Below are 14231 nucleotides of genomic sequence, written 5' to 3'. Positions count from 1 at the left end.
ATATCTCCATAGTCTTAAGGAAATGGAAGCTTTGTGAAAAATCATAAATAGGAAATGGTGGGCATTTCTTCATTTGGTATGTTTCACCTTTTTTTAATTGTTGAATGGAAAATAAAATGTGTGATGACCTTTCCTCTTAATTCCAGAACAAATGTATCTTGTGGCTTATTTGAGAAGAGGCCTTGAGTTACATAATGGGCAATGCTTTCAATTCCGTTTCTTTTCAAGAAATTGCAGGATCACATCCAATCAGCCACTTTTTATATCAGCTGAGGTTGAAGGCATGCAATTAATTGTTGTTCAATGAAGAAGACCTTTTCATGGGAAGCTAATCCAACAACGCTTTCTGATGAAATCAGTCTCTATCAATTAAGATTAGCATTACTTGTTGAGTGCTTTCTGTATGCCATGCATGGACCTGAGGACATGTATTCTGACTACTCAATTAGGTTGGTTTTGCTCTGCTTGTTTTAATTGATGAGGAAACCCAAGTTCAGAAAGGGGGAGCAGTTTACACCAAATCATCTGGCTAGCAGGTACGTGTTCAAACCCAAACTCAGTCTCCGTGTTTTTCTCCAGCCTAGTGGAAATGTGACCTTCTCCATGACGTTATTCTTTATTAAACATTAAAAGAAGTAATTCCCAGAGAATTCTTTAGTTTTGTTTCCTGTCCTGTGTCCTTAGATGTGTGTCCTCATATCGCCTTCCGTGGCAGATTTTAAGCTTACTGAAGATGAGCCTGAGTTTTCTGCCTTTTGAGATCCTCCATGGGGTTAACACTCTATGGTTTACGCTGAACAGGGGATCAATGAACACTGGGTGGACTCTGGAGACCTCTGTAACTCCTGCCTCTGAGTGACTTCCAGAATAACGCCCTGCTTCTTTCATTCTACCTCAGCTTGAGCCCTTCACATTCTGTGGTTTGTTGGTTTTGTTGTTATTTTTGTTTGCCTGTACCTTTTATTCATTTTAATTTTTATTGGAGTGTATTTGATTTACAATGTTGTGTTAGTTTCAGGTGTATAGATGTGTGTGTGTGTGTGTGTGTCCACTCTCTTCCCATGTACACCATGACAGAGCATTGAGTAGATTTCCCTGTGCTATACAGTAGGTCCTTTTTCCATTATCTGTTTTATATATAGTATTGTGTGTATGTCAATCCTTTCAACTTATCCTGCTCCCTACTCCCCACCAGTAACCATAAGTTTGTTCTCTATATCTACGACTCTTTCTGTTTTTAATTAAGTTCATCTGTACCTACCTTTTTACATGAATAGACTTACAGACTGATTGAGTGAAGCCTGTGAGAGACAAATATGTAATACTGCTTATATATGAATTCCTTCAAATTCTTAAAACCCAGTTGAAGAACGCTGTAGCTCTTTCAGGAAACCTTACTTGTGCCCTCCACCAATCAGAGTTAAGCTCCTCCTCCTCTGAGCCTCTCCTGTCTCATTTTCAAGCACTATCATGCATTACCTTGTATTGCTGCTTACCTTGTCATGTGGACATAACCCTACCTCCATGGTATATAGGATGATGTTGGTATATGTTGCATCAGCCCACTGACATACATATATGTTTAAATTAAAAAGTGCATTGATCAATTGCTTCAGTCGTGTCCAATTCTTTGCGACCCTACGGACTGTAGCCCATCAGGCTCCTCTGTCCAGAGGATTGTCCAGGCAAGAATATTGGAGTGAGTTGCCATGAACTCTTCCAGGGGATCTTCCCAACCCAGGGATTGAACCTACATCTCCTGCTTCTCCTGCATTGCAGGTGGATTCTTTACCACCTGAGTCATCAGGGAAGCCCCCATAAGTGCATTCATTTCAGTTCAGTTCATACAGCCTGTTAAACCTAGCACTGTCGATTTGCAGATGAAGCTACAGAAGGGAAGGGATTCTCCCAAAGTCTCACACATCTAAAGCATCCCAAAGAAATAATTTTCTGGTTTTCTCATCCCCAAACCAATATTTTCCCACTATAACACTTTTTGTTTTATAGGGGGGGAGGTAAGATGATGATGATAATTTACTTAGTCATCCAACAATTGTTTATCTATTATCAATTATGTGCCTGGCACTGTGCCAAGGTCTGGCTAGCTGTCTAACACAATTTTTCATTCTCAAACTATTACTTTTGTCTGTCTCTAAAGTTTATTGTTTGTTTATATGTGGTGAGTGCTTACATATAGCATCATTTAATCTTTGTAACACTTCCAAGAAGCAGGTAATATGACTACTTCCATTTTATAGAAAAGAAAAAGAGGACACTCATGAATTTGTAACGGCCAAAAACCAGGTATGCTTGCCTCCAAAACTCAGCACTCAGGAGAAACGACCTCAAGGAGAAATGTAAAAGTTCCTTTCAGACAACTGGAGATTTGCCACGCAGCACCCCAAGTCTGTTCTTGAATCCACAGATACAGAGACCCCTCCATGGCCAGTCTTCCACAGTGAAGTCAATGGGAAGCACCACTGAAACAAGCATTGAGAGAGAAGACCACTCCATCCTAAGAGAATACAGACCATCGCCTGACTTGGGCCACAAATGAAAGCATAAACTTTGAACAGTTAATAGATCCTAACGATGATGATAGTTTTAGACAATGGCCCTAGGATATGTGAAGAACTTTATGCTTTTCAGAAAAAAAGGTGCGTATAAAGTTAGTGTGCAGTGTCCTGTTGAGAAATGAGCAGTTTGTGCTTGGACATGTTTCTCTGGTGCTCAGAAAGGTCCATGGAGTAGACAAGCGTGATCAAAGAGTTTTTACAGGAGTCCTCAGTCTGGGCTGTGTTCTCATGTTTGCCACTGAATTTCTGTGTTGCCTTAGACAAATCCTTTTCCCTTCCTTTTGAGAATCTGTGAAAACGTTAGAGGTAGAGAATTACCTAGCCCTCAGGCTGAAAGCCCACAGATACACGCTGCCACAGCCATGCTCTGGGACCATTATCCATTCCCTTCTCTCGGGCCAAGGTTCATTCTGATTGGCTATCTGTGGCCTACCGTCGCTACTCCGTGTTGGTAATTTACATCTGATCTTAGAGGGTTGACGCTCATCATCCTGATCTCAATGGGAATCCCGCTAAGACCTCTGGATGATGTTCCCCTTAAGAATCCTTTCCACTCAATTCTTCCCTCATTCTCATCAGCACTGTGGAGTCACTCCACATTGCTGTTGGCACAGTTCAGAGTGGTGGGCTATCTCTTGAAGTCCAATGGGCTGTAAGGTGAGAAGTGGGTCTCTGGATAGTAGCCGTACCCAGACAGCCAGGTGTGAACCCACCAAAAGGTCTCAGCATCTTTCTGAAACTGTTGGGACCATTCTACACATGTGTTCTCAAAGGCAGTATTAACTTATCTTTATGGTGTGCATCATTACGCTCATCAGTCTAAGGAGAGACGAATAAGCACTTTCAGTCCAGAAAGATGAGCAGGAAACCACCAGGTGAATGGTTACTGGGTAAAGTCACTTAGAGTCTTCATGTGAAGCCAGTTAACAATCCCTTAGGAGAGAGGAACAAGGTTAGAGAGAAGTGAAGAGTACCCACACTGGACCCACATTGGCTGGGTTTACATCTCGACTGTGTAACTGTGTGTTGTTGTTGTTTAGTAGCTAAGTACTGTCTGACTCTTTGTGACCCCGTGGGCTGTGGCCCACCAGGTTCCTATGTCTACAGGATTTCCCAGGCAAGAATACTGGAGAGGGTTTGTCATGTCCTTTTCTGACCCAGGGATCGAACCTGTGTCTCCTGCATTGACAGGTGAATAGTTTAACATTGAATCAGGGAAGCCCATGTGACTGTGTTACAGGAGATTAACCTGTTGGGTTCTCTCACCAGTAAAATGAGGGCAGTAAGAGTAAGATCTATCCTTTAGGATTTCTGTGAGGATTAAAGGAGTCAATATGTATTAAGTGGACAGGGCTTGTCTGGTGCAGATTAAGAGCTTAAGTAATGCAAGCTATTCTTATTTTTGTAATATTTCTACTAAGCTTCCCTACTCCTTGGCAGCATCCCAGATAAAATTGAACGTGGCATTCTCTTACTAGTTTAAGAACTATTTATCAGTCACTCATTGGGTACAGGCACCAGACTAAGTGCCAAGGATTCAGCTATGACCCATAACCTCGTGAACTTTCTGTCCAATAACAGCACTAAGGTACACGCATTGGAAATCGCAGGTGCTGCGTCCTGTCCATCTGTTTGTTAACCTGCTCAGTCCTCACAAGGACGTCCTGAGTTAGGTACTAGTGTCTTCACTTTACAGAGGGAGAAAGTGAGATCCAGAAAGGATAACAATTATCCACACCATTAGAATATGATGAAGTCACAATTCAAACTTAGGCAGCTTGGGTCCGAAACCTAGTCCTCATCTACTTGGCCACATATCTCATTGGAAAGGCAAAATATTAAATAACTGAAAATTAAAAAAAAGAATCAAATGTGATAGAGGTGTGTTGGGTTGGTGACCCCTGGGGAAGGAAATCAGGAGAGCCCAGGGCAAGCAGATTGGACTGAGTTGGGGACCTCCCTGATGGTGCAGTGGCTAAAAATGCACACTCGAATGCAGGGGGCCCTGGTTCGATCCCTGGCCAAGGAACTAGACCCCACACTAAAGATCCCCACACTGCAATGAAGGTTGAAGATCCCTCATGCTGCACCCAAGGCCTAACGCAGCCAAAACAAAAACAACAAAAAACCAATAAACGCACAAAAAAGCCAAAAAGGAAATGAGTCAAAGGGACTTTTGTATTGTTTGGTTTCTAATCTTACAATAGAGATATATCTGTGCATGAATTTTCAGATATTAAGCAGAGAAAAATATGTAAAGGTGAATTAGCAACATAGACTCTGTACCACGTCCACTTCAGACCTTGCAAAACGGTTTTCTCTTCTATCCTCTGGAGCCTGGGGCCTTCCTGCAAGGTGGGTGGAACAGCAGGATCTCTACCATTTCCACTTTAGAGATGAAGCGCTTGACGCTCAGGGGTTCTGGTGACTGGAGGGTTTAAATAGCTAAGAGGTGGTGAGCCTGTGGTTTCTCTGTGCTCCTCGATTTTTGAGCTTCCTTCACCTTGGCTGGCCAACGCGAGTACCCACTTCTGTTAGACAATCAAACACGAGGAGGAGGACTGTGACGAGGGTGATGGCACAACAGCTAAGATTTCTAGAGTGTTTGCTAAGACACTGCGTCCTGCTGAGTCTGAACTCCTGAAATCTTCTCAATGCCCATTTTAGTCAAACTTTCTGAATGGGGAGCCTGAGGCTTCCCAGGAGAGGATAACCAACTCACTGGAGGCTGGGTAGGGGTTTTAGCCAAAGTCACTGACCTTAAGATGCTGCTCTGTAATTTCTCTCCACTAAGGCTTGCGTTGTTAGCCATGAGAAGGAGAAAGTAGACCTCCATCGCCTTACCTCCAAGGCCAACTCCCGAGGAAAAGTGCTTGGAACACCTGAGCCCCTGTCCCACCGTTATTCTTCTGACAGTCACTCTAACCATCTGGGCCTCAGTTGCACCATCTGGGAAATGGAAATAACAATGCCTCCTTCACTTTAAAGTGGGCTTATGAAACCGAGCCGATCCGATATACCCACAGTGCCTGCTCAAGTGAGTGTCTCCTGCAGAAGCAGCTTTCTAGCTTTGCAGTCATATGAATGCCCTCTCTTGCCAAGCAGGATGCAAGGATCTGAAGAAGGTTCCTGTCTTGGAAACAGGCTCTGGAGCATGACAAGTATGGGTTTAATTCCTGGCTCTGTCCCTTACAAGATGCATGCCCCTGGGCAAATGACCTCACCACTCCCTGGGTCTCCGTTTCCTCATCTGGAAATAGGCTTAGATTTGCCTGCTTCGCAGGGTTGCGAGGCACGAATGAGACAGTACACTAAAGCCCCTGGCCCGGCGCCCGGCCCGGAGTACGTGCTCAGTGATGTGGCTGTCGGCCTTAGGTGTCTATCTCACGCCGCAGCCAGCCCGCTGCCAACGCGCTGAACCATGGAATGATAGACGGAGCATTACACAACTTGTAAAGGAGCAATTCCAACCACAGATATGTGTTCCAAGGGATCCCAAATGGACTCATTCATTCTCAAGTCTATAGTTCATGAGGGAATTAAGAGAAATGATATTCTTTCTTTTCATTGGAAATTTTTGGGTTTTTTTCTCTTTTCTCTCTCTCTCTCTCTTTTTTAGATGTCAGACTCCTGAGGGACTAGGCAACCTAGAACTTGATGCAAATAATATATAATTTCTGCATTTCCAGCTGTCTTCTCTGTACCACATCTGGTGTGTCTACCATGCCGGGCAAACAGAAAAGAAACCAAGACACCCCCTTAGTGAGTGAACTTGAGTTGTGAACTTGATTTGTCCACTAACAGGGCTCCCAAACTTTCTGCCCAGGTACCACGTGCTATGCATGCTAAGTCACTTCAGTCATGTCCGACTGTTTGCAACCCTATGGGTTGTAGCTTGCCAGGATCCTCTGTCCAAGAGATTCTCCAGGCAAGAATACTGGAGTGGGTTGCTATTTCCTTCTCCAGGCGACCATCCTGATCCAGAGATCAGTCCTGCCTCTTTTTATGTTTCCTGCATCGGCAGGCGGATTCTTTACCACTAGCGCCACCTGGGAGGGTGCCGGGCAGGCTACAGTCCATAGCATCGCAAAGAGTCAGACACTTTGCATTGAAGTGACCTTGCATGCATGCATAGGCCTCAGAGCTATATATTCCTGATCTCACTAGTATGAAAATTTGGTTGTTCTCATGAAATTTCTCTGAACATTGCCTTATGCTGTTTTACTATACTATTATTGTTGGGCGAGATACAACTGAGTTAATAAAACCCATGGAAGCAGATGTCAAGGAAGGCAGAACTAGAAAGAAACTTATCCTATCCAATAGCTCCCATGCACACTTTAGATAATCAAAAGTCGAGGAAGAAGGGAAATGTCAACAAACCATCGGTTTTACTGAGACAGGATCCTATAAAAAGTGCCCAGTCCACTCTACTGAAATTCCTGTGGACAGTGCCAGGCAGCTGTATCTTTTCTTTTTTGGGGGGGGGTATGCTCATGAAGCACTTTTAAAGCCTAGAAATTTTGTCAGGACCATGAACAAGCCCAACTGGTAGTCACTCATAATAATGACACTACGAGGAAGTCCACGACTCTTGCAAATTGTGTGGTTCCCATCCAAGGAGTCACACATCTCGACAAGACAGAAGAAAGGTCACCACGTAGATTAACATGCCACTTAAAGAAGCGCTCATTAGTATTCCTTGTCCTTGCAGAATGGCTGTTATGCCCTTCACATTTTTCTCAATGAACAGTCACCTGCTCAGAGAGACTACGTGTGGGTATTCCAACTCTCAGCCCATCCTGCTAAAATTCTGAGCTCATCGTGTATTTTGCTGTTGTTGCTTTTCTGGATTAATAAGCTCCTAACAACACCTTTATTTCCTGGGGGGACAGAAGACTGACAGCTCCAGATGGTGATCCACTGAAAGCTGGATGTGTTCCTTGCATCCTTCTCCTTCATGACGATAGGGGCTCTGGTGGAACAAAGCGCCACTGGCTTGCAACTCCCACAGAGGAAGATGGAAGGGCTGGCTATTGCCCACCTGCCCACTGTCTGAACTCTGATGGGGCTAGTTAAGGTTTTGTTAGAGACGGGCATCTCTCCCTTCACGTATGCCCTTATCCCACAGAAGTATCAAAGGGGCTATATCTCTTGCTGAAGAAATGCTGTGTTCCTGGTGTGACTCCTGTTAGGCATGCTGCCCGTGTCCACAGGTGGCACGGGAAAATGAAAAGTCTCACCTCACTTGATTATTCTTCAGATCTCCATGATGACACTAATTATATAGTCTAATTAGCAGGCTCCCTGTCCGGAGATTGTGAGCTACTTGGAGAAAGAGAGTAAATCTTAAAATTTGCTTGATTTTATCTTTGGCTCAATGCTCAGTGCCTGGAATTTCTTATAAAATGAAAAAAAAGCCCAGGAATGAATATATACATTTGCTGATATTTTTTTAACGTCAAGGGGTAATTTGGGCAGTTTCAGCTCTTCATTTAAAAACACTGTATATCAGGCAACTGGGAACACAGTCTTTGCCCTCAAAGACTTCACAATGTAGAGGGAAAGAGAGTTTTGTAAAGAAAGGAGTGTAATGAAGCATTAAAACTGCACCCGTGGAGGTGCAAGTGGAGTATTGGAAGTCCTCAAGGGGTAAATGGTTAATTCTAACTTAGACGAGGAGTGAAGAGAGCAAAGGTTAGGAAAAGTTTGAATGAGGAAGAAAACACAAGTTTAAACATGTACAGAGAGGGCTGACATTTCCAGGCAGAGGGAATAGCCTGTGCAAAGATCCTGTGGAAGATCTCAGACAAAGCATTAGCAATGCGCTATCGGTTTGGCTGACCAGGGCATAGTTGACCAGTTGATCAGAAGCCCTTATGGGATGTTCACCAAGCTTGAACTTGACCCTGAGGCCAATGGGAGATAAAGAATGGTTTCATACAAGGGACTGTATTATGAGATTTGCATTTTAAAAGGATCGCTCTGGCTACAGTTTGAAGAATATTGTGGATGCTGGAGGTGAAGAGACAAGACTAGATACCAAAGAACTAATGTGAGAGATGATGAGATCTGAACACAGGTAATGCCTGGGTGGAGGATGATAAAAATTTATTTAGGAAGTAAAATGAATAGGATGTGGTGATGGGAGAAGGATGAGACAGAAGGAAGAGTTGCAGAAATTTTTTTTTTAAAAGAAACTTTGGAAGTAGATCAGGTACACTGGAGAATGAAGAGGAAATTGGCCTTCATCCTTGCTGGTGGCCTGCAATGAAATATTCTTAGTTGGGAAGCTAAGGTCAGGCCAGGGTCAGGGGTGGCCCTCTTTGTCCCATCAGTAGGGGTGGATATTGTTCTTCAGTGTCAGGTGGCTGCTAGCCTAATTTGGACACACTTTCTATGGTCTAGAACCAGAATCAAATTCACAAATTGTATTTACAACAAGGTGCTGTAAATAAGAGATCCTCAGGCATTTATAGGCTTCCCCCAGTTCAGGAATTTCCCTTAAAACATTCCTTATCCAGGAAGTCATCTGGCTTCCTTAAATACTTCTAATGACAGAAGCTCAACAACTTATAAGATCATCCTGTGCAAATCTGGGAAAGTTTAATGGTGGATATTAACCCCAATAAATCGCTTGTCAGTTTATAAGATGCTCTTGCCTATATTAAGTCCTATTAGGTCCACTATCAACATTCCAGGTGGGTTATGAGGTTTACTCAAGATCACAACCCCCGGCAGTGGTGGTACCAGGTCTGAAACCCGAGAAAGATGCCTCGATCCTCTGTTGCCGTGAGCACGTGTGTATCATCGCACTTAAACATCGTATTTCCTGACTGTGTCAGTTTTCCTCCGTTTCACTGTAACCACCTTAAGCACAAGAATTCTATTTTATAGCTGTTCCTTTCATGCCTTTTTGAGGGATTGGCCCCAAATATAAAGGTGTATAGTAAATATTTGTTGAAAAACAACAAAAGAGTATCTTATGATTCAATCGTTTTTGTTGAAAAGATAAAGTCTAAAATGGTCTTCCCTGAAACTTTTGATCACAACTTTACTCTCTAAAGTCTTCAAGGAGAAAAATCTATCTTTCACCTGAGACTCTCCAATCATGCCACGTGAATCCAGCCTGTAGCTTTTACATATGGTTTCCAATTCTCCCTCCCAGTCAGAAACTTTCCTTTTTCCCTTTGCTGGTTCTCCTTTTTAAAATGTTACTAATTAATAGTGGGTGCAACAAATAGATCCCCCACCACAACCAGCTGTTCCCTGATTAAAAAAGCCTTGCCCATGTATACAAGCCCTTGATGATTTCAAGAGACCAGAGGAAAATTGTCACGGCAGCAGGGCTTCGGTGCCTGACCTTCAGGCAGGACTCGTTGGTGCCAAACCATGTGCATGAAAACAAAACCGAGATGAGTCAGTTGCCCAGATGTTTTGTTGTTAGGTCACCAAGGATCTGGGTGACTGGAGGCTTCGATGCCAGAGTTTGTGTGGCCGTGTTTAGCCATGGCTTCAAAGTGAACACAAGCCTGGCACAGCAAAGACTGATTCCAGAACTGATGGGAGCCAACACAGAAGGAGAGGGTTAGAGTGGAGGGGAATTAGGCTCTCCGGAGATCAGGGGTGGGGGACAGTGTAGGATACACCAGAGTGGTTGGTACTAGGGGGCTCACGTGCTCTTGGGTTGTCATTCTTAGAAGGAAAGTCACAGCACCAGACATTTTCTGAGTACCAACTCTGTGCTAGAGGCCCTGGGACATGCGAGGAGCAAGTAGTGGATGAGACAGTCATGGTAGGGGCACGTGCGTAGCTTAGTATTTAGGGGAGACAAAGGACATGAGAATGCCTTCAGTTCAGTTCAGTTCAGTCACTCAGTCGTGTCCGACTCTTTGCGACCCCATGAATCACAGCACACCAGGCCTCCCTGTCCATCACCAACTCCCAGAGTTCACTCAGAGTCACGTCCATTGAGTCAGTGATGCCATCCAGCCATCTCATCCTCTGTCGTCCCCTTCTCCTCCTGCCCCCAATCCCTCCTAGCATCAGAGTCTTTTCCAATGAGTCAACTCTTCACATGAGGTGGCCAAAGTAGTGGAGTTTCAGCTTTAGCATCAGTCCTTCCAAAGAAATCCCAGAGAATGCCTTAGGATACGTGTTTTAGTAGGGAGGTGCAGGACATGGAGGGTTCTCAAAGGAAGGTCATCCATCTAATCTAGATGTGTGTGTGTGCGTAGGTGTGAATCAGAGGACCCCCCCAGAAGTCTTCCTGGAGAAAGTGAAATCTAAGCCAAGGCTTGAAGGATGAGAAGGATTTAGCCAGACTGTGTCAGGGGAAGATTGTTCCCATCTAAGGAACAGTATGGTGGAAGCCTAGAGGCGGGGGAGGTGAGCTCATGAGAGCTTCACCAGAAGAAGAAGCTGGGTGACGAGGGTAGGGGTGGAGTGGCAAGAGGCGAAGCAGGAGAAGTGGACGAGGACCGGATGCTGTCAGAACCCGCGGGTCCTGGTGACACCCAGCGAGCCATGGAGTGGCATGGATCTGCCTCATGCAGAGGCTTGTGCTGGGTAGAGATGAGAGTGGCTGAGGAAGGACAAGGTGGGAGGCAAGGAGGTCAGTCGGGAGGCTGCTACAGGAATTCGGATGGAAAATGACGAGAGACCTGAGTGCCTCCCAAGTGGCACTGATCATGCATTTTCCATTCTACCTCATTCTCTCCCAATTTCCTTTAGATCTACCACTTTCACTGCCTCTTAATCCTTCCTGTGTCACTGCATGGAGGACAACTCCAGGCATCACAGAAGATGGTCACAATTCAGTTGGTGAATGGAAGAAACTAGCTGTGGGCCTCCAAACTGGAAATTCTCATCATTTCTCTCCTTTTTTTCTCTCTCTCTTTCCCGATTTCTTCATGTGCATCTCTCTTCCCCTTCTCCCTCCCTCCCACCCCACTTCCTGTTTCTCTTTCCTGTTCTATGAACAATTCTGGGAAAAAAAAAAAGAATCAGAAAGCATCATTGCACCCACCAAGTGGATTTATTTTTAACTTGGAATTTGTTTTCACCATTCCCTCATCCCCACTGCAAGTGCATATACAGACCTGATTTCATGACCTCCTTGTGAAATCACATCATCCCAGAATTGGAAGGCGCTTTAAAGATCACTGAACCCCACCTCTATAATTGTATTAAATGACTACCAGGTATCAGGCATAGTTCTAAGTGCTTTCTGCAATTTTACAGTTTAATCTGTACAACAACCCTACAATCACATACTATTATGATACCCATTTTATAAGGAGAAAGCTGAAGCACAGAAAAGGGTCAGAAGAACTCAGCCAAGAACACACAACCAGTGAGTAGTAGAGCTGGGTATCACATGCCTGTGGTTTGGTTTGGAGGTCTGTTCTCCCAAAGAGCTGTCAACCAGGACAATGTTGGAGACTGAGTTCCTTCAATGCCATCCCCAACCAATGGGTTTTCAGTTTCTTCAGTGTATTTAATGACAGGAAGGCTGGACATAAACTGTGTTTTTCCTCTTCCCAAAACACAAAGTTGGAATTTATTAAAATGCCCCCCATGGGGATGGTTGAATGATAACGTCCCTCTTCCCCTTGGGAATGTGTGGTTTGGGTTACAGACTCCAGGGAACACCATCCTCGGTGTCATCCATTGATCCACCATCCCCTTTGTAACTCTTCCTCAGGCTTGGACGATTTCTTGTGAACACCAGGCTGGATTATGTTCCCCACCTCAGTGTTCTAACGAATCCTTTAATTTTCTTATCACATCGTTGTACAACTGCCTGAATACTTGACTTTCCCTTTCTGGTCTTGGGGCACAGCTAAGTTCACCGCCTCTGGACCCAGTGATCTCAAAGATCTCTCCACATTTAAAATCTGTGGGAAAGCCAGGCCCTGGTTATTGGACAAAATCAGGAGCAAATTATTATCTACTGACAGTTTTTCCCCTGAAGAATAAACATTTCCTAAACGCACATTTAAAAATTACCTTTGCGACTTCCCTGGTGGCTCATTGGTAAAGAATCCTTCTGCCAATGTAGGAGACACGGATTCAGTCCCTGGTCCAGGAAGATGCCAAGGAGCAACTGAGTCCATGCACCATAACCACGGAGCCTGTGCTCTGAAGCCCAGGAGCTCTGACTACTCAGCGTGTGTGCTCCATAGAGCCCACGCAGAGCTTCACAGAGCCCTGGCCTGCTGCACTCCGTGGAGTCACAGAGTTGGACGCAACTGAGAGACTGAACTGAACTGATAGAGTCCATGCTCCCAACAAGAGAAGCCATGACAGGGAGATGCCTGCTCATTGTCCATGCAGCAACAAAGATCCAGCATGGTTAAAAATAAACAAATTATAAAAATTATCTTCGAAGGCATCACTTAAAGAAATCTTTGCGAGACAGTCAGAATTCACCTGGAGAAATGAAGAGATCATCTTGTTTAATTGCTAAGGCCCTGGCTAGTCCCCAGTCTGACATGATGCCCTCAGCAGATAAATAAATGTAGTGAGTTGCATGATATCTGACATGCAAGCCCACTTAGGAATGAGTAAGGAAAGGAAGTCCTCTGGGAGACTTATAAGCACTTTTGGGGATAACCGCAGTCAGGACTCCAACAGAAATTTTTCTTCCAACATATGGTCCAAAATCTACAAGACAAGATGGACTTATAAGAAGAAATCAGAGTGAAATCCCCAAAGCCATTCATGCATTCAAGAGTAAAGGCAGGAATGAGATCTCAGATGTGAGGTCAGCAAGACACCTCGCACGCAGTAGGCGTCTGGCAAGATGGTGACATACATGGGGAAAGGGAGGATGCCAGTTTCTGTAGGAGAGACATGCAGATGTGTGTGAAGGAGGCCTGCATATAATGCACAGCTGGACCACCTCTCCCTAGCATCCCCAAAGGAAGAGAACTAACATTTGTGCTCACCTATGGCATATCACACACTTTCTGTTTTGTCACCTCATTGACTATGCATATGACTCTGTAATGTGTTCATTTGCCATGTAAGTCTCCAAGTAAGGCTCAGAGAGGTGAAGTTATTTGCCTCAAATCACAGAACAGTTTGTACCCAGGACACCTGGCTCTAGTTCAGGGCTCTTTCTGTGGCACTTGGGTTGCTCTCCTTTCCTGTATTTCTGTTCCTGGCATTTGTTTCTGACCTAACCTCCCATTTATTCCCTTGGCTCGTCTTCTGGTGCCATGTCAGCGGGCACAAGGTTCCTGGAGTCCTACTCTGCAGCAAACATCCTCTCTGGTTTCCAACCGAGAGTGGTCCAGCCAGGTCTCTGGGCTGGTTCCTTCTGCCACTCTTTGAAGATGTCTGAGCTCCTGGTCTCTTGCCAAGTATAAGGAAGACTTCTGGCAGAGTGTCTGTGTACCTGAGGCCCTTCGAGTATGACTGCAAGGCAAGGAGAGCGATGGAATTTCCCTGATGCAGCAGAATGAAATGAACACGAGTTGGCCCAATTTTGTCTCCTGGATGTATGACATGATCTCACAGACCTTTTGCCATTTTGGGTTTGATGAAGAGTAGAACTGGTCTCTGTTTCTATATGAGCCAGAAGAGGATAGGTAAATCCTTTTCCAAGGGGAGAAATGTAGCTGAGAAGTAATCCAGAGGAAGGTGGAG

Source organism: Bubalus kerabau, chromosome 4, assembly GCF_029407905.1.
Source record: "Bubalus kerabau isolate K-KA32 ecotype Philippines breed swamp buffalo chromosome 4, PCC_UOA_SB_1v2, whole genome shotgun sequence".
Classification (NCBI taxonomy): Eukaryota; Metazoa; Chordata; class Mammalia; order Artiodactyla; family Bovidae; genus Bubalus; species Bubalus kerabau.
The sequence above is the reverse complement of the archived record's forward strand: the minus strand, read 5'-3'. Positions refer to the sequence as shown.